Source organism: Dermochelys coriacea, chromosome 10 (assembly GCF_009764565.3).
Source record: "Dermochelys coriacea isolate rDerCor1 chromosome 10, rDerCor1.pri.v4, whole genome shotgun sequence".
In the NCBI taxonomy this organism is placed as follows: Eukaryota; Metazoa; Chordata; order Testudines; family Dermochelyidae; genus Dermochelys; species Dermochelys coriacea.
Window position 1 is genome coordinate 12,937,436 of NC_050077.1, and position 18,897 is coordinate 12,956,332.

At 43.1% G+C, this 18,897-nt stretch overlaps 1 long non-coding RNA gene across 1 annotated transcript; it reads right to left on the bottom strand.

The window, feature by feature from the left end:
• Positions 1 to 4,352: 4,352 nt before the first annotated feature.
• On the bottom strand, positions 4,353 to 18,495 carry LOC122456141. Its single transcript, XR_006274826.1, has 3 exons — positions 16,649 to 18,495; positions 10,801 to 10,997; positions 4,353 to 8,639 (listed from the first exon to the last, which is right to left on the bottom strand). It is a non-coding gene; the product is annotated as an uncharacterized LOC122456141 (long non-coding RNA).
• Positions 18,496 to 18,897: the final 402 nt, after the last annotated feature.

Below are 18,897 nucleotides of genomic sequence, written 5' to 3' on the forward strand. Positions count from 1 at the left end.
CACCTTCTTCGTTTTTTTCTTTTCTTTTTTTTTTTTTTTTGCTGAACAAGAAACCAGGTACAACATGTCAAAGCAAATACACTCCTGTTCTCTGCTGTAACCTGATATATTGTACCTGGGTGGTAGAGTCTTAACATTTCAGTACGAACAGACAAAAATGTGTTCGCAATCAAAAAGCAAGGATGGAGTTAACTGGATTGGGATGTCAAATCTCTTTTATCACAGGAGTAGTTCAGGACTGCAGCGGTTTTACTTTGGCCATTTTTTTTATTCCAAGACAATTCCACAAATGAGCTTCTGCTTGATTAGTGTTTTAATGAATATATCTGAATGTACCACAAGTCCACCAGCCGTGACTCGAGAGCCACAGGCTATGCTATCCAGATGCTGCCTTTGTGCTGTCAGTTCGGGGTGTTAATGTCAGATATGCTATGGGAGAAAGAAGGGGAATAGTCAAGAAATAAGCATTCTGGGAGGCAGCAATTTCCTTGGACAGAAAACTTCAGCTTTTAACCAGGCACTGGACAGTCCAGATGGAAAATGAAGCATATTGGACCGTGTTCTGAACTGACTCCCACCCTGTGCAGCTCCAATGAAGCCGAAGGGGTGTAATGTCAGTGTGGACTTTGACCCTTTGAATACATCTGGATCACAGAATCCAGGCAGGCCCTTTGCTAGAGTTCGTGGCAGTTCTAAGAGCTGAATGGCAGATTCATTAACGACCGTTTGTTAGATACAGTGCAGATAAGAAAGGCACTATGCCTACCAAGTGTTACTGTGATTCCTTTGGGCAGTGAAATCCTGGCTGAGGTGTAGTAGTTCATGCTTCCATCTGCTCCTGGACTGATACCTGGTAAGCGACACTGCACAACAAGATTGATGGCAGCAGGGAACATTTTCCCACTGTACATTATTTTTAACTTTCCACAGAACTTTATTGCATTTTGTGTTATGAAAAAAAAATCTGTATTTAACTTCAAGCCCTGGTAAACATCTTTGCTTATGTTGTTATTTGATTCCTTATTTGAGTATTTCAATTTAATTTCACAGTTCATTTCCCCTCCCCCACCCCCTTCCCGACTCTTCAGAAAGACGGGACTGGCCAGGAGCCTGGCCCTCCCCTTCTCTCTCTGCCTTCCCACTGCACACTGCGGGATGGGTGAGGAAAGTCCAGAGCATTTCCCTTTGCTGCTCCTCCCCACCTCACCCCACAATGTGCTCTCCAGAGGCAAGGAATAATCAAGAGTGCCTGGGGGTTGTACAAAATCTGTATCCCAAGCCCTCTGCTTTCCAACAGCCCCAGTGATACCACCCTGTTGGAGAGCTGGGGAAAGGGAGATATGATAAAAATCCCATGCCCAATAACTCCCTTGACACACCACGTGCTTTACAGGGTAATGGTGGTGGTGGGGGGACATTGTGGGGCTTGCTTCAAAACAGAAGCCCAGGGGGCCTGTTCCAAAGTCTGTCTGAAATCAGGGGGAGTCTTTTCATTGACTTCAGGCCTGATTCAAAGGCTACTTCATAAGGTCCTACAGTATACTGATTGGCAGGTTGAAATGTGCTGTGTGCACAAAGGTGGGACAGAGTGGGGGAAGAAAAACCCAAAGTGAGAGACCATAAATAAATCAATATAGGCCTCTATGTCACTTAGATGCTTTTGAAAATGGAGTTATGGCTACAGAGAGAGAATTTGCCCCTGTGCTTCTGGGTGCTCGGATAGGGGCAGTAAGCCTCAGCCTAACCTTGAGCCCTGGTATGTGGAGAAATAAATGATTTTGATACCTTGACATATTTATCATTGTGAGTCTGAGCCAGTCGCCACTCTGGGTTCACTCTCTAGCTCCTAGAACTGATGGAATATAATCATGTCTTTTGGAAATCTTTCATGAATTCTCTTGCAGCTGTACAACAAAAAGAAAGCTACATGTAATTAATTGTCTTCCTTAGATTATTCATCAGGATTTACTGTTTTGGTTTGTAAACCTGTTGTTCGGATGATTATAAATAGTGATTTGGACAATTATGTGGAGTTTAGGGGACTCGTGTTTAACCAGAAGGCATCCCACCACAAGGCCCAAAATGGAATATCTAGCTTTCCTATGTGTTGGTTTCCCCCATGGAATTTTTCTTCCCTTCTTCTAATCCAGAACACAGTGACTTTTAGAGGGATTATACACTATTTTCACTGTACTTTGTAAAATCCTAATTTTTCTGAGACCTGGATTTAAACGGTCTGATAGTGCTTGACTGGAAGGAAAGTTTTGTTGTTGGTTTTGGGGTTTTGTTTTGTTTTTTGAAGATTTTATTTGCACACTTACATCCTACAACATATTTTTGTGGGGAACAGAACCAATTGTGGATACATCTTTTGTGGATTAACACTTGTTTAGAAAATGCGCTGTGAGCAAAATCCTTGTGATGACCTTAAACTCTCACATTCAGGCATGCAAAGAAGGACCCAATATTTTGAAAATGTTGCCCTGATTTATTTCATCATCACCTATCTGAAGAATCCTGGAAGAATTACCATTTACTCTCTATCCTGCTTGGTTCTCAAAATAGTCATCATTACATTTCAAAGGGTTCTCTCAGAAATACATTTGTTATTCTGTTACCGAGCTTCATCTCCTTTGGTCGCACTAGCCAGTCAGTTTTAGACTTGAATATGAAAATTTCTACCCTGGAATGTCAAAGGTCTCAATAAATCTGGCAAAAGGAAAACATGTTTATTATTCTTGAACAAAATCAACACAGACATACTATAGCTCTGCACCAGGCAATGCACCCCTCCCAAGAAGAGGAGGTAAAGCTACATTCAAAAAAGGTTAAAAAAAAGTATATCATTCCCTCACCAAATGAAGGGCCATATTCTACTGTTCATCTTTGTACAAAATTCCCATTGATAACTATTTCACTTATTTGTTGATTGATTTTTATGTGCTCAGTGCCATAGCAACTGGGTGCATTCAATAAATTAAATGTGACATCGCATTAAGTTAAACTTCTTGCAGTGAATAGCACATACAGCACCCCTCCCAGTGCCCTCCAAACAACTATAAATAAACCAGTGATTACCCAGGGTCAAGCAACGGTTTGCAATGAACTCTGAAAATCTGTAAATTTGAGCCTTTGCTGATACATACATATACACACCGATACATACATACATATGTTTAATACAGATGTGAACATAGGTATCACAATAACTATGAGTTTTCACAACCTGTGATACAAAATGTAAGGTCCTGATCTTGCAATCCCAAAAGAAATGCTATACTGGACACTAGCGAATGATCCTACTGAGTTCAATGAGAGTGCTCACATGGGTAACATTAAGCTTACAAAAAGAAAAGAAGTACTTGTGGCACCTTAGAGACTAACAAATTTATTTGAGCATAAGCGAGCTGTAGCTCACGAAAGCTTATGCTCAAATAAAGTTGTTAGTCTCTAAGGTGCCACAAGTACTCCTTTTCTTTTTGCGAATACAGACTAACACGGCTGCTACTCTGAAACCTTCATTAAGCTTACACATACACAGCATTGGGTGCTAGATCATTTCATACACTAATTTAATTCTTTATTTACGGATGTCACTCATACTAGTGACATCATTGCTCCATGGTAACAAATATATTTCAGATTAATTTTTAGAGTGCTATAATCTATTACGACTCAGCCTCAAACTCCTGACTAATAATAACGTAATTATATAGTCACACAATGCTTCTCTGTAGATATTTAATTAACATACTGCTTTTTATTTTATATGGTCATCCAAATTCACGGCACTAACAGGTTTATGATATTTCACCCAAAGAGATGAGGAACTCTAGCTGCCTGACTGGGAGGCTCAGGAAAGCTTTTTTTGATCCTTTTAACCTGTGTTATATAAAAGAGCTGAGTCCTGAGGAATCATTAGTAATGTTCTGTCCTGGAAAGGAATGCTGTGAATTTCTTGGACAATGATAACGTGTTACCTAGTAGACAGATATAAGCTGACACTGAGAAATAAAAAGAAGTGGGGAGGAGAGAAATGGTGAGGGATCTGCAAATCTCTAGCATGGCCTTGTCTGCACTGAACACAAGCCAGAATGACCACGCTGCAATGATAAGAACTGAAAAGAAAGCCCCCTTATGCTAGTAGGTGGTGATATTACGATTAGATGGTAGGCGGTAGCACCGGCTCCTGGAGCCTGGGTGATCTGTTTGCAATTTCATTCTGACACTGACAGACTTTTGTTTTCAAATGACATTTGGTTAACCAAACAGAATGGGATCCCGTTAACTTGCCAATCTCTTTTTTTCTGCCAGTCTCAGGATGGCACAGGCAGCTTCCAAAACCTCTTTAATGTGCCATCTCACATCCCTCCTCCTTTTTTTTTTTTTTTTTTTTACAAAAAGGAATACATTTCTGTAGCAGCCAATTACAGCAGTTTGATATGCATAATAATGAATCAATTGAAATTGAAATTGACACCTCAGAGAATCAGTGTAAAAAAAAACCCAACCCCTTAGATGAATCAAGCTCTTTTTCTCCCTCTCTCCTCCTTGCAGTTTTCTATCATTTGCAACAATTTGTTATCACTAGGGTCCTGAGCAGATTGCTGGGAGTTTGGTGTGCGCTGAAAAGTCAGTGATTGGGACTGAAGCTTGTACAGGCTCTGTCTCTTTCCTAAGCACAGATCAATTACAAGGCAGACAAGTCAGTGTCACATGTGATTCACAATGTCAATTTCATGCTAGTAGTAACCATTTAAGAAAGAGCAGTGGAGGTTTTACATTTGATAAGAAATCAACAGTGTTTGTGTTTGTAAAAGACCGATCACAGAGTGTGACAGCTCCACGAGATTGCTATGGAGCATCAGCTACCCGTCTGTCATGGACCTATAAGTATCTATTTCAAATGTTTTTTTTTTTTTTAAAAACAAAAAACCCCAGGATGTTGAAAATAAACTGTCAGTCTCTATTTACAGCTGTACAAGTAGAAAATACAAAGGCTTTTAGGTTAAATTGTCAGTTAACAGAATTCAAAATAGAAAAAAAAAATATGTACCGTGCTTGCTGATTTATTACCCATTTGGAAAGAGGAAAATCATTTCTAAATTTGGAGATACAGATGTCTCTGTTTTGGGTAAACACAGGTTGCATATTTTGGGGACTTTTCGAGCCTTTAGTGTCCTGACCTCCATATGTACTTCAGTTCATTATATATAATTTGTATGGTAGAAGTAGATAATTAGGGCCAGACTCTCATCTATTACATCAGTCTAAATCCAGACAACCTTTATTGAAGGCCATGAAGTTGCTCTTAATTTATACTGATGTAACTGAGATCAGAATCTGACCCTTATATTTTCAGCATGGAGCAAATAGAATCTTAGAAGCTAGATAATGGGAGCCAGATTCTGATTCAAAAACATCAGTGTATATCCAGCGTACACTGAGATAATGATGTTGACCCAGATTTACATCAGAGTAAAAGAGATCAGAATCTAGCCCTGAGGCTTCACCTCCTTTCCTGCCAATTTATAGTGTTTATCCCCAGTAAAGAATGCAACAGTCTTCTCTCCAAAAGAAGGAAACTGTCAGAACATTTTTTAGATGACAGCTGTACTTGACAGACATTTATTGTGGGGAAGGATGGCCTTGTGCCTAAAGTTCAGGCCTGGGTGCCAAGAGATCTGGGATCTACTCCCAGTTCTGGAGTAAGCTTTCTGTGTCCCCTGAAGAAAGTTCTTCTCTGCCTTTTGTTTTGTAGCTGTAAAACAGAGATAGCACTACCTGCATATCTTGCAGTTGTGAGGTTTATTTAATCAACCATCAAAAGGACTTTAAGATCCCATGATGGAAGAAATGGAAAGTATTACTTGGTAAGGCTTTGCATTATATCAGAGTATAAATAAGATCAGGCGAAGTTTAGTTATTTTTTTAATTAATACCATTGGAAATGCCCATCTCTGTTCAAAGTAGCTCTACAACATGACTAGGAACTGGATAGGAACTGGCAGAAATACCATGGTACTGCCATTCCTATAATATTTCGAAAGAGTGATCCCAAAAAGCGTGCTCAAAAATACTGCAAGAAAGGCAAACCTGTGGCATTGTATGCTACGAAATTGTGCTGACAAGATAGCTCAGCATTATTGCATGAAGGGAAGTCTAGAGAGAAAGTTGAGCTGCTAGAATAGAGAGGAAATATCAGCCCTGACCATCACACTGATTCACACCAACATTTGCCCTTGGCCTCAGTGGAGTTCCATCAATTTTTCCTCAGTGAAGCTACATGGATTTACGCCAGCTGAGGATCTGGCCCTATAACACCCATTATGGTCTTCAATACAGACAGACACTTAACAGAGAGATGCAGAGACACAAAAGGAAATCTACAATTCTCCACAGCTCTTGGAAGCAATGGGCCCATTTCTTGTCTCAGATGTCCCAGTGTAAATCTGGAGTAAGTCCATTGCCTTTAATAGAGTTATTCTGGGTTTACACTGGGGCAACTGCTTTTAAAATCTGGCCCAGTGCTTGTATTCAACATCAAAGGGGGTGAGGTGGCTCAGGAGCTATCAAGCCTTTCACTCCATGATAAGCTGTTGGTTCTAATCAAGCTCGGCTTGACAGTGACTGTGTTTATCATCTGCTGATGGCTCAGTGGCCTATGTGAAATGAGTTGGACTCAGTCAGTTCCTAGTGAAGAGGTGTCACAAAACCACCATGACAAGTGGCCCCATTGTTGGCAGTCTGAGCAAAGAGGCCAAGGGGATGAATTGCTCACTCTGTCCTGGAGCTGGAATGCTTCCAGTTAAGGTAGGGCAGTGCCCGTAGTTTGCACTGTCCTTGCTTGAGCTGTGTCTAGTCTATGAATAAATGGAGGGTTTTACTCTCCAGTGCTGTCAAACTGGCTGCTTTATATGCATTAGAAGAACCACCACCAATCTGCCCTGAGTCAAAGTTGTGCTTTGTATTGACTTCTTTAATGTGCTGCTAACGTGTTTTAATTTACCTTTTCCCTTCTGCGCAGCTAGCACCAGGCCTGCTCTAAACTCCTCTTTAGTTGCCTTTATTTTGTGCAAATTAATACTGAAGAGAGCTGGTGAGAGGAGGTGGCTTCTTGTTGTGTTATGCATGATTACAGTAGTGAATAAGTTTTCTAACCAGCACTGGCTGGACTCATTACTTAAAAACTGAAGGGCTGGCTGGAACCCTTTGCTTTGTGGCATAAGGGTATGTATTTTCTGTAAATATAAAATAAACACACACACTTTTTACCTTATGTTAAAAAAGATATTGGAAGATCAGAGTAAAGAATTCGATGCCAATACATGCAGCATTGCCAATCCCAGCATTCAAAAATCATGAGTCAGGGCCCCCAAAGGCATGAGAGTATTTTTAAAATAATGTTTTCAGGTTCTTTTTTACTTGTCTTCTGGTTTGGGAGTCTTTGGGGTGTGGGACAACCGCCGTCTTCACTGACACACTAGTGAGAGAACTGGGGACCTCAAGAACAACGAGCATGAACTGTCCCAGCTTGAGTTAAAGAGCCAGAGCTTGGTAGCTGCAACAATTCATATATTCTCTGCAGAGTAGCAACGAGGAAGACTTGAAATTTCTAACTCACCAGTGGGTTCCAGGTGTGTTTGGGGCCTGTTTTCCAGTTGTTCTGGGAAACCGTGAAATCTAGAAACTTTTATTTTTAGCTGAGATTTCCCTCTAACCACATGCTTTCAGAAACTTTCAGAAAAACACCAAATATTTCAAGACTCGTGATAAAATCACAGGAGTTGGCAATGCTGTGAAGTGCAGGACAGTAAGTCACACCAGAACAGATGGAGAAGGATTTAGGCCTACATTTCCCCAAAGCTGCCTCTGATATAGTGGGCACAGGTTATGGATGCAGTCGCCCTCATTCAGAAGCCTTGCGATATGACTGCAGTGTGCAGCTTTAAATCAGGCAATGAGGCATTATAATGGGGTTAGTTGTGGGTGTAATAAATTGCCCCTGCAAATTGCAGGTGCAGAATTGCATCCACAATATTGGAGTCCAGTTTGAGCACCTAAAAGTTAAATTGATAAGTGAAGTTTGTGTCAATGGGAATTTTGTACAACAATGAACAGTAGAGTATGGCCTTTTATTTGGTGACGGGTAGATTTAATTTCTTGTACCTCTTTTTTAATGTGAGCTGGAAATGTTTGGGTGGTGGCTCTGACGTCAGCTGAGGGATTCCCAGTTCTCTGGACAGCTGGTGAAGTTTCACATACCTAGGCCCATTACATGAATGAATTTTGAATTTAACAGTTAACATTCAATGGAAATATGTATTTCAACTTTGACAACATTTTGAGTATTAGCTGTAAAATAGGGATAGCAGTACTGACTCCTTTGTAAAGCTCTTTGAGATCTGTGGATGAAAAACATTAGACAGTCGCTAGGTATTATTATTATTATTATTTATTATTAGCCCACAACTATAACGTGTGACCATTAATCCCAGCACACATGACACTTACCTGTGTACCATACTGGTCTGGCATATCCATCGGCTATTATGACCATGCCTTCTGCTGAGGATCAGCACTGTCTGCAGGGCATCCTAGAAGGTTCACCGTGATCTGCACAGCGATGGAAGAGGAATCTGCATCCAAAGGCACAAAGCTTCACTTCTGACTTGAACCAAATTACACCCACCCTCATCTGTTTTGTTTGTTTCAAAATAATTAGTGAGTGAATTAGGTGTTCATGCTGCTAATGAAGGATTAAGGACCCAGTTCTGCAAAATGCTGAGAGTCTCCTGGGAAATGCTGAGTACTCTCCACCTCCATCAGCTCTGTGTTGCCAACTCTAATCAGACTTATGATAATCAGTGTTTTTGTCAACGCCCAAGTTCTTGGAGTCATGTGATTTTAAAAAAGCAGAGATTCTCCCTTAAAGTAAATTTCTAGTGTTTATGGTTATGAAGTAAAACTTGAAAGTGTGAATACTAAAGGCTCAAAAAAAAAGTAAATAAAAATAACCCAGAATTTTTTATTTTTAAAAATCTCATGATTTTTAAACCAATTTCATGGGTTTTTTTGTGGGTCTGACTCTTGACATATGAATGTCTGAGGCTGGCAAATCCATGATCTTCGGTGTGAATGAAGTCATTCAGCACCCTCCAGATGGTGCTCAGCACCTTGCAAAATACAGTGGTAATAGTGCTGGCAAGATTCAGGCAGAGTGCAGGCAAGAGATGTGAAAGCTTTCCCCGCCTCCACCCACAGTCCTGGCCTGCAGAACCCTGGTTCTTCCAATCTCATGCACAGCATATGGTCATTATTTATGTGGGGATCAAGCACTTTCCTTTGGACACAAAGACAAACTTCTTCCCTTTGATCCAGATATGCAACGGCATGTCCACTTGGACCACCCTTCCCCCAGCACTGATACCTGCCCTGGAAACACCAGATCACCTCAGGCACACAGTTTAGGACCTGACCAAATTCCCCAGCCCCTCCCAATGGTATAGACATCCATACTTCCAATCATCATCCCACACAATACAAGATGGTTGAGCAGACATATACCCATACTGTCCTTTCGTCAACCAGCTGCCCTCCCTACTGACCTCTGTCCTAGTACACACATGCAACTCCATTCTGATACACTGGACTAACCTTCACCCCATCTACACGACCCTCTCCCAGAATCAATATAGACACTGGTGGGGCTTTCCAATTGGAGTTAGACACCCAATTCCCATTGACTTTCAATGCCTTACTCCCTGAGGGCCCTTTGGAAATGCCATCCACTAGCAATGACTTTCATTCCCATGACCAGGAGCAACTTGGACCAAAATTCTTCTCTCAAGTACATTTGTGTAAATCCAAAAAACCCCACAATTTTAGTGGAGCTACTCCAGATTAACACTGGTGTAAAAAGGAGCAGAATTGACCCCTTACTTCAAAGAGACATACTGGCATTCTGAGGGCCCAATTCTCCTCCTCATTACTTTGGTGTAACACTAAAGAAGCCAATAGCTATACAACAGTGTAACTGAAAGGAGACATCCGCCTGAGTTACTAACCTGCGTGCTATGTACACAAGCCCCTCTCCTCAGAAATGCAGGCACTCACCCAACTAACTTTCACCCATGCAAGCACATTCAGGCACTCGGCTATTCTGTTGCTTCCTGTGTATTCGTTGGCTCCCCAAAGACCTTTATTCCACAGAGCTCCCTTGTGGCTGCACACCCCAGAGCACGCACAAACACAAACCCACACAGCAAGCAGCTTCTCAAGGGCCACAAGTGGAGAGTGTCTGTTTGCAAGCAGTGAATTTTCTCCATGTTTATCCCCTGGAGGGGGTGTTCTGTGGGTTTATTGACTAAATAAGGGTATTGATTTGTTAAGAGCTTTTCTACTTCCTTTCAATGGGAAATATTGTTATCTCTTTCCTCTCCTCTGTACACAAGGTGAGAAGTTCTTTTAGTGAGACCATAAATTTCCATCTTGGCTTTTCTCTGCTGTGTAAACAAGTGTTTGCCTGTCCCTGGGGGTTAATTTGGTCATGTTAAATGATCTGAAGATACCTCTTGGGCTCCAAGCTTGTAGACTGTAGCTCTAAGGAAAAGTCACATGCTTACATAAGATGTAACCTCCCTTCACTCATTCTGCATAGTTACACTGTTATCCCCACCACCCCGACAAACTCCAGGGCACAGACAAGCTGCTACAAAATCAGGCGCTTCTCAAAGTGCACACACGTGTTCTCTCGTCAGCCTTTCTTTGCCCCATACATGCAAAGGGACTCGTACATACCTTTCTCAGGGTTGCTACGTTGCGCCCTAGAAAAGTCTTGTATATCTGGTGGCAGGCCCTTGAAAAGCCATCACTGCCTCAAGAAGGGTTTGACAGCAAGAGAGGTGACATTGACTGCCTCCCCTTGTGGTCTCATGACATACATTCCCACACGCCAGGTAAGCTACATCATCTCACTGTAACTGAATGATCTTCCCCTGGAAAAAAGCACAACCATAAAACAACAGTCATGCTCTGGGGATAACTTATGGTAAATGTGATTAATAATGAATAAAGATAACATTGCTGTAATCTCCAACCTATGGTGGAACAGTAGGTTATTGCTGATCACTAGTGTCAGAGCTACACCTGTATTCATAAATGCAGTAGACCTTCCTTCCTGAAAATTACAGTCACTGAGAGGTCTGGGAGGCTCCTAAATAGACATGGTTATAACACTAACCTACCCCTTTTCCCAGGGAGAAAATTCAGGCTTGTGAGGAAATGTACATAGCAATGTATTTTATTTGTGTCCATAGCAAAGTTGGCTCCGCCCTTTAGCAGCCCCTTCATGAATCTGTCTCATGAAGAGTTTTCAGTGGCTAGATTTTATTGTTCTACTGTTTTGTTGACATCAGGGCTATCTATTCAAATGCAAGGCATGCAGTGATTGTAGTCAGAGCACCTCCTCATTCTCCTAATGTAGGAATGAGCATGGAATACCCATGGTGCAAGAGGGAGAAATGCCTCTTAGCCCTCAATGCACTTTCAGGTGGAGGAGCAGATCCTAGCTTTATTGGGGTCCGTGGTTCACTCCACACACACTCAAGCCCTGATTCAGATGTATATCCTAAGTCATGCCTTCATACTGTACTAGGTTCCTTCTTGGGATAATTAATTGTTTCTCAAGATTATGACGAACATGAAAGCCACAGTCCAACACTGAAACAAACCATTTGAATCTGTTGGGATGCCAGATGAGATTACAGCAAATCCCATTAAGCTTCTCCAGGCTTCAGTGGGCTGTGCCAGAACTGGATTGTAAGCCATAGCACAACCTAATGGGCTGTGGGTTGTATCAGTAACGTGTGTCATAACAGATCCCACTGGGCTGTGTCAGCTCCATTTACCAGAGCAAATCCCAGTGGGCTGGGTAAGATTTGAACTTCATATCATACAGGAGTTCATTTACAGAGCATTGCATAGCTGTGTGCGTCCCACTGATTCATATGGGGAGCTCAATAGCTAAAACTTCATGCAACACTTCGGAAATTCACTCCACTATGTTGCATCACTGGAGAGCCTACTGGGCTGTCAGCATTATGGCTCCCAGGAGGGCTGGCTGTAGGGACACCATCTTATTGGTACAAGAGGTCCTGTGAAACTGTATAAAATGCCAGGTTTCAGAGTAGCAGCCGTGTTAGTCTGTATTCGCAAAAAGAAAAGGAGTACTTGTGGCACCTTAGAGACCAACAAATTTATTTGAGCTTAAGCTTTCGTGAGCTACAGCTCACTTCATCAGATGCATTCCATGGAAAATACAGTGGGGCTGTATTTTCCACCAACTGCATCCGATGAAGTGAGCTGTAGCTCACGAAAGCTTATGCTCAAATAAATTTGTTAGTCTCTAAGGTGCTACAAGTACTCTTTTTCTTTTTGTATAAAATGCATCACAGAAGGACCTATAGCGCTGTGTCATTCCCAATAGGCAATGCAACACAGCTCATACCTTCTAGAAGCTATTAGGCTGGATCAACATCTTAGGTGCAATCTTGGTTTGACTGAAGTCAATGGCAAAACTACCATTGACTTCAGTGGATCCAAGACTTCACCCCATATGTCTCATGCACACATAGCCCATTAGTAACATCAACATGGTGTGCTGGAACAGATCCCACATTGATTTGTGTCTAAGCCAAATATTCATCTCTGTGGTCTGTAGCAGCACCATATTGCATCACAAGTGTTGCTGAGCAGGGCCAGAACAGGAATAGGTGCCACAGCAAAGAAAAGTGAGCTGTACTGCGATCTGAACTGCATTACCACTGTCGCCACATGATGCATCAGGCCTAGCTTCCATGTCACAGTAGGTTCCAGTGGACTAGACGAGAATTCTGAATGGGAGCGTGTCATATGCTAATGGGCTGTGAAAGAATCAGTGGTCTTTCATGGGTACAAAGGAGCAGGGCCTGTTCTATGGGATGGCAATCAGAGCAGTCAACCTGGGTACCAACCTTCAGGGGACACTGTGCCACTCAGGTTGTTTGGTGGGTCTTTTTGTTTTGTTTTTTCTCCACTGATTGGCCAACCATCATTGTTGTGGTGGTGGGAACACCAAAAACGTCTTCCTCCCTGACTGGCAAAACACCTGTGGCTGTTTTTGCAGACAAGAACAATATTTAGCCTGCTATAGCAACTGCCAAAGGGTTGGACCAGACTGAATCTTGTGTGGGTTGATTGCATTTCACAGTCATAGTTAATAGACACTACATGCGTTAGCACATTAAAATAACAATTGAAGCAGTCTCTGTAATATTGTACTGGTCCAATCTGGTTGTATGAGAAATGGATCAAGTGACAAGCAGATTCCAGGTTGCTATCCCAAGATAGGACTCTCTCACAGCAAATCCTGTGTCACAATAGATCCCATGGGTCTGTGTTAGAAACAGCAGGTAAAAGCAGGTTCCAGGATACGGTATGTAAAAGGAACAGAACATCTGCTGTATGAACATGCCTCAGGATTCCAGGACCTGATACTGATCTCACTTATTCCTGATTTACACCGGTGTAAGGGAGAGGAGAATCAGGCCCTTAATGTGCACTTTGAACATATGTCACAGCAGATGTGAGCGAGCTTCATTAGAACCCAGTGGCGTGGAGTAGCAGGTTCTGCTGAGTTTTATCAAACCTGAAGTATCAGAGGAGGAATTAATAGGCTGTTCTGTGTGTATATGAAAGCACCTAGAGGATAACGGAATCAGAAGCAATAAACAACATTGGTTTACAAAGAACAAATCATGCCAGACAAAGTTGATAGCTTTTTTTGATCAAATTACAAAATTAGCGGATGAAAGGCATACCGAAGATGTAATGCATCTAGACTTGAGCAAGGCATTTGATACAGTGCCTCCCAAAATGCTACTTGAGAAATTAATCCAAATTGGCTTAGATATGAGCACCAACAACATGGATTGAAAGAAGTCTGAAGAACTGTAAACAAAGAGGAATGATAAGTGGCAATGTATTGACATAGAGGGATGTGTCCTAGTGCAAAGCCGTTGGACTGGGGCTAGGCCTTGGTTCATATCACATTTTTATTAATGTCCTGGGGGAAGAAGGAGTAAATGGCTTATTGATACAGAATTAGGCCAGGTCAGGTCTTGAATGGGAGACATGCAAGGTACACACAAGGAGCTGCAGGAGGAAGTTGTGCTGATGATTCGGTAGATGGCGCTCATCCCTGTGAGTTAGAAATAAACTAATGCTCCAGCATGGGGTTATGGAGCACTGTGCTGCTGGAAGTGCCATCTTTGGGTTTAGATCCAAAACAGAGGATCCTGGGAACTACAGGCCAGTCAGCCTCACCTCAGTCCCTGGAAAAATCATGGAGCAGGTCCTCAAGGAATCAATTCTGAAGCACTTAGAGGAGAGGAAAGTGATCAGGAACAGTCAGCATGGATTCACCAAGGGCAAGTCATGCCTGAGTAATCTAATTGCCTTCTATGATGAGATAACTGGCTCTGTGGATGAGGGGAAAGCAGTGGATGTGTTGTTCCTTGACTTTAGCAAAACTTTTGACACGGTCTCCCACAGTATTCTTGCCAGCAAGTTAAAGAAGTATGGGCTGGATAAATGGACTATAAGGTGGATAGAAAGTTGGCTAGATTGTCGGGCTCAATGGGTAGTGATCAATAGCTCCATGTCTAGTTGGCAGCCAGTATCAAGTGGAGTGCCCCAAGGGTCGGTCCTTGGGCCGGTTTTTTCAATATCTTCATAAATGATCTGGAGGATGGTGTGGGTTGCACCCTCAGCAAGTTTGCAGATGACACTAAACTGGGAGGAGAGGTAGATTCGCTGGAGGGTAATGATAGGATACAGAGGGACATAGACAAATTAGAGGATTGGGCCAAAAGAAATCTGATGAGGTTCAACAAGGACAAGTGCAGAGTCCTGCACTTAGGACGGAAGAATCCCATGCACCGCTACAGACTACGGACCGAATGGCTCAGCAGCAGGTCTACAGAAAAGGACCTAGGGGTTACAGTGGACGAGAAGCTGGATATGAGTCAACAGTGTGCCCTTGTTGCCAAGAAGGCCAATGGCTTTTTGGGATGTATAAGTAGGGGCATTGCCAGCAGATTGAGGGACGTGATCATTCCCCTCTATTCGACATTGGTGAGGCCTCATCTGGAGTACTGTGTCCAGTTTTGGGCCCCACACTACAAGAAGGATGTGGAAAAATTGGAAAGAGTCCAGCGGAGGGCAACAAAAATGATTAGGGGACTGGAACACATGACTTATGAGGAGAGACTGAGAGAACTGGGATTGTTTAGTCTGCAGAAGAGAAGAATGAGGGGGGATTTGATAGCTGCTTTCACCTACCTGAAAGGGGGTTCCAAAGAGGATGGATCTAGACTGTTCTTAGTGGTAGCAGATGGCAGAACAAGGAGTAATGGGTCTCAAGTTGCAGTGGGGGAGGTTTAGGTTGGATATTAGGAAAAAAATTTTCACTAGGAGGGTGGTGAAACACTGGAATGTGTTGCCAAGGGAGGTTGTGGAATCTCCTTTCTTAGAAGTTTTTAAGGTCAGGCTTGACAAAGCCCTGGCTGGGATGATTTAGTTGGGGATTGGTCCTGCTTTGAGCAGGGGGTTGGACTAGATGACCTCCTGAGGTTCCTTCCAACCCTGATATTCTGTGATTCTGAGATTCTATGATTACTTATGGTCACTAAAGATCTCATGGCATTTTTGCAAGAGTATAGTGGTTAGTCCTGGTGTCCAGGCCCCCAGGTCTAATCAGGAAATTACATGTTGCCTTCTTTTCATCTGGGAACAGATCTCGGGGGTAAGGTCTGGTTTTGTTTGGCATGTTCTAGTACTTTTCTTTTGTGGTTATACTTTTATGGCGTACTTTTACCATTGCCTTTAACAAGGGCAGCTAGCACAGAAAACTGTGAGAACTCTGGATTAAAAATTAAAGGAAGCTGAAGCTTTATCACCGTTCAGGTCTGACAGGGTTGCCCAGTTCTCCTGTAACAATGTCATACGGCAGCTATCACAACATCTCCCGGCCAGACACTTATGCCTAGTACTAGACTGGAGTAACTTGTTAGACACACCTGCACCCTTCGGCTCCCCATCCTACTCAGGACTTTATGCCTTGCACCTGTACACGGAATATTCTGTAGTTGCTTCTGTGCAGGATCAAACCCTATAAGCCTGATCCTACTTTCACTGAAGTCAATGGCAAAACTCCAGTTAATTTCAATGGGAGCAATAGCAGGATAAATGTGTTGTGTCTGGACATGCCATGAATCTGATTATCTACTGTGCGTGTTTTTAAATTCCCTGATTGCTTCTTCACCTAGAGAGAGATTGAGAGCACGTTGTAAAGATCAGTCCCATCAAGCCAAATCTGCAGCTTTACATAAAGGTGCTCGATCCAAGCCCACAAACACGCTTAGCAGGTCAAGGACTGAATCAGCATTCATATTCACCTGCCAGGGTTAGGGAGGGCTGATTTTCATTTAACTATCATGAGAGAGGCTGAAACAACCTGAGCTAGGAGGGGTTAGGCAGGCTCTGATGAGAATTCCCACACTGTGTGCATTATTCCTGGTGTGCAAATAAGGAATATCTTACTACTCACCCCAAGGGAGGATTGAACCATAATTTGGACACTGATATGACGTATTCATCTTTGCAGAGACCTGAGTCAGGAACCCGTGAGTCCAGTGGCAGGAGCTTTCTTTCTAGAGTGAAAGGAGAATCTTGATAAGCCATCAGTTAGGTAGCACAAATAACCCCTCTTGAGCGACCTGCCCAGAGTGATCAACATCTTCCCAACAGCACACATGAAGCATTCGTTCCTTGCTAGGCAAAACTTGTGTAGGCCAGCACATCAGACAGAGTCAAAACTCTGATCACTTTACCAGATACCTGACACATAGTCACCATTTCACACAGCCATCAAGCCATCACCATGCCACGTCTCTGCCACACGACCACCATGCCAGACAGCTGTCAATCCAATAACCAAGCCAAATTACCTTAATTTTGGTCGCTGTGCCAGGCATCCCTCCTGCTGATCCCAGCCCCCTGCCAGACAGACGTTGCAGGAATCACACAGCACTATGATTTCTAGAGCAGGCAGCCATGGCTGTGACCCCTACCCCAGGTCTCCCTTTGATGCCTACATCTGACAGATGTTTCCTCTCCCTCTGCCATGCAGCCCTCACTCCAATTCCAAGCAACTAAATAGCCCTTGTTCCTGATCTCCAGGCCAGGCAGACCTCATCTGATTGCCAGTCCAAAGCAGGCTTTGGGAGCTGGGAGAGGAATCAGGTTTGCTTCCCAGATAAAGACTGGGAAGGATTATGGGCTCTTTAAGCCTGTCTGTGCAGTTGTGTTGGCTCCCTGTGTGCTGACCCATTCGTGTGCTATATTAGAATTGTAGAGTAATAAATGAACAGTGGAGGGGTTTGTAATGATGATTAGGGACTGAAATTGGCTCAGATTTACAGTGTCACTCAGGAATGGAGGGAGAGGGGGAAAGCATTCTGAGCGGCCTAATGGATCCATCAACTCGTTTTGGCTGCTCAGTGGGCCGAGCAGGGTCACCAGGCTTTCCGCTGGCAGCACAAAGCACTTCAATTTTGTTAGGAAATGTATCAATTTAACTGACTTGAGCAGCACACTGAAAAACCTAATGAATCTGGACTCAATTTTCCGCCACACTGCTTCTGCGAACTGTCGGAAACAATGTCTGTGGTCGGGGGTGAAGGCTGCCTCGGATAGGCTGCCTGCTCTTCCCTTCCTCTGTCAGGGTTAGCGGAGAGAGACAAGCCTGCCTCCTGCAAGCCAGTGACAGCCACAGACCAGGAGCTGCCACTCTCCTAACAATGATGTCATTAAAGGTAAATTGGCCTCTATTTCAGCAGGATGATAGTGCTAATTGAGTGGGAAAATATAATATAGGGAGCTGTTGTCTGCAGTTAAAGGGAGGAGGGGGACAGATTAAATGGCCTACAATAGTGGGTGTCAGGCATGGCAGATGTTGCTTTCTGCTGATAACTGCACTGACATATCTCTAGCTTGTCAAGGCTGGGGTTTTCAGAGAGACTTACGGCAAAAGGCAGCAGATGGCCCTCCTGAATGGGAATGAAGTGCTTAAACAGCCTGGCTGCTGAAGGCAGCTAGTTTGTAAATAGAAGAGTCGGAGGTATCTTATTGATCCTGCTCGCTGCCCACGAGTGCAGCTAACCAACAGGCAGTGAAGAGGGCCCCAAGCAGCAGGAGTCAGGTTTCGCGGAGGGTCCAAGTTCCTATCCGGAGTGACTGGAGTTGGCCTTCCGGCTGGATGAGTTGCTTGCACAGCGGATACTCCCAGACCTATGCCCTGGATAATTAGGACCTACCTGTGCACAGTGTCTGAGGTGCATCACCTTAACGTCGGAGACTGTCAAACTGCAAAACAAAACTCAGAGAGTCTAATCCACTGGCAAAACGGCAGCACTCCAGTAGTAACACATCAAATGCACTGCCATTATACAACACAGAGAGAAAAGAAATACCAACCCCACACAATGCTATACTAACCCCCCCATAGGTGTACTGCAGTCTCCCACAAACACCCTCCAACAAAACCACACCAATAAAAATAGACAGACATTCAAAAATCACACCAACAACAACCCTGCAGAAGAAAGAGCTGTACACTCACTTCTCCAAACACATGCAAAATACACAAAAAGAATCCAATTGTTTTATTACAAAAAATATATCAGGTTAACATGTATATATTTAATACATCAGATCATCTCAATAACCGTGAGATGCATGGTTTTCCCATTCAGGAAAATACTAAATTTAAACACAAAAAGAAATACAAATTCTTAG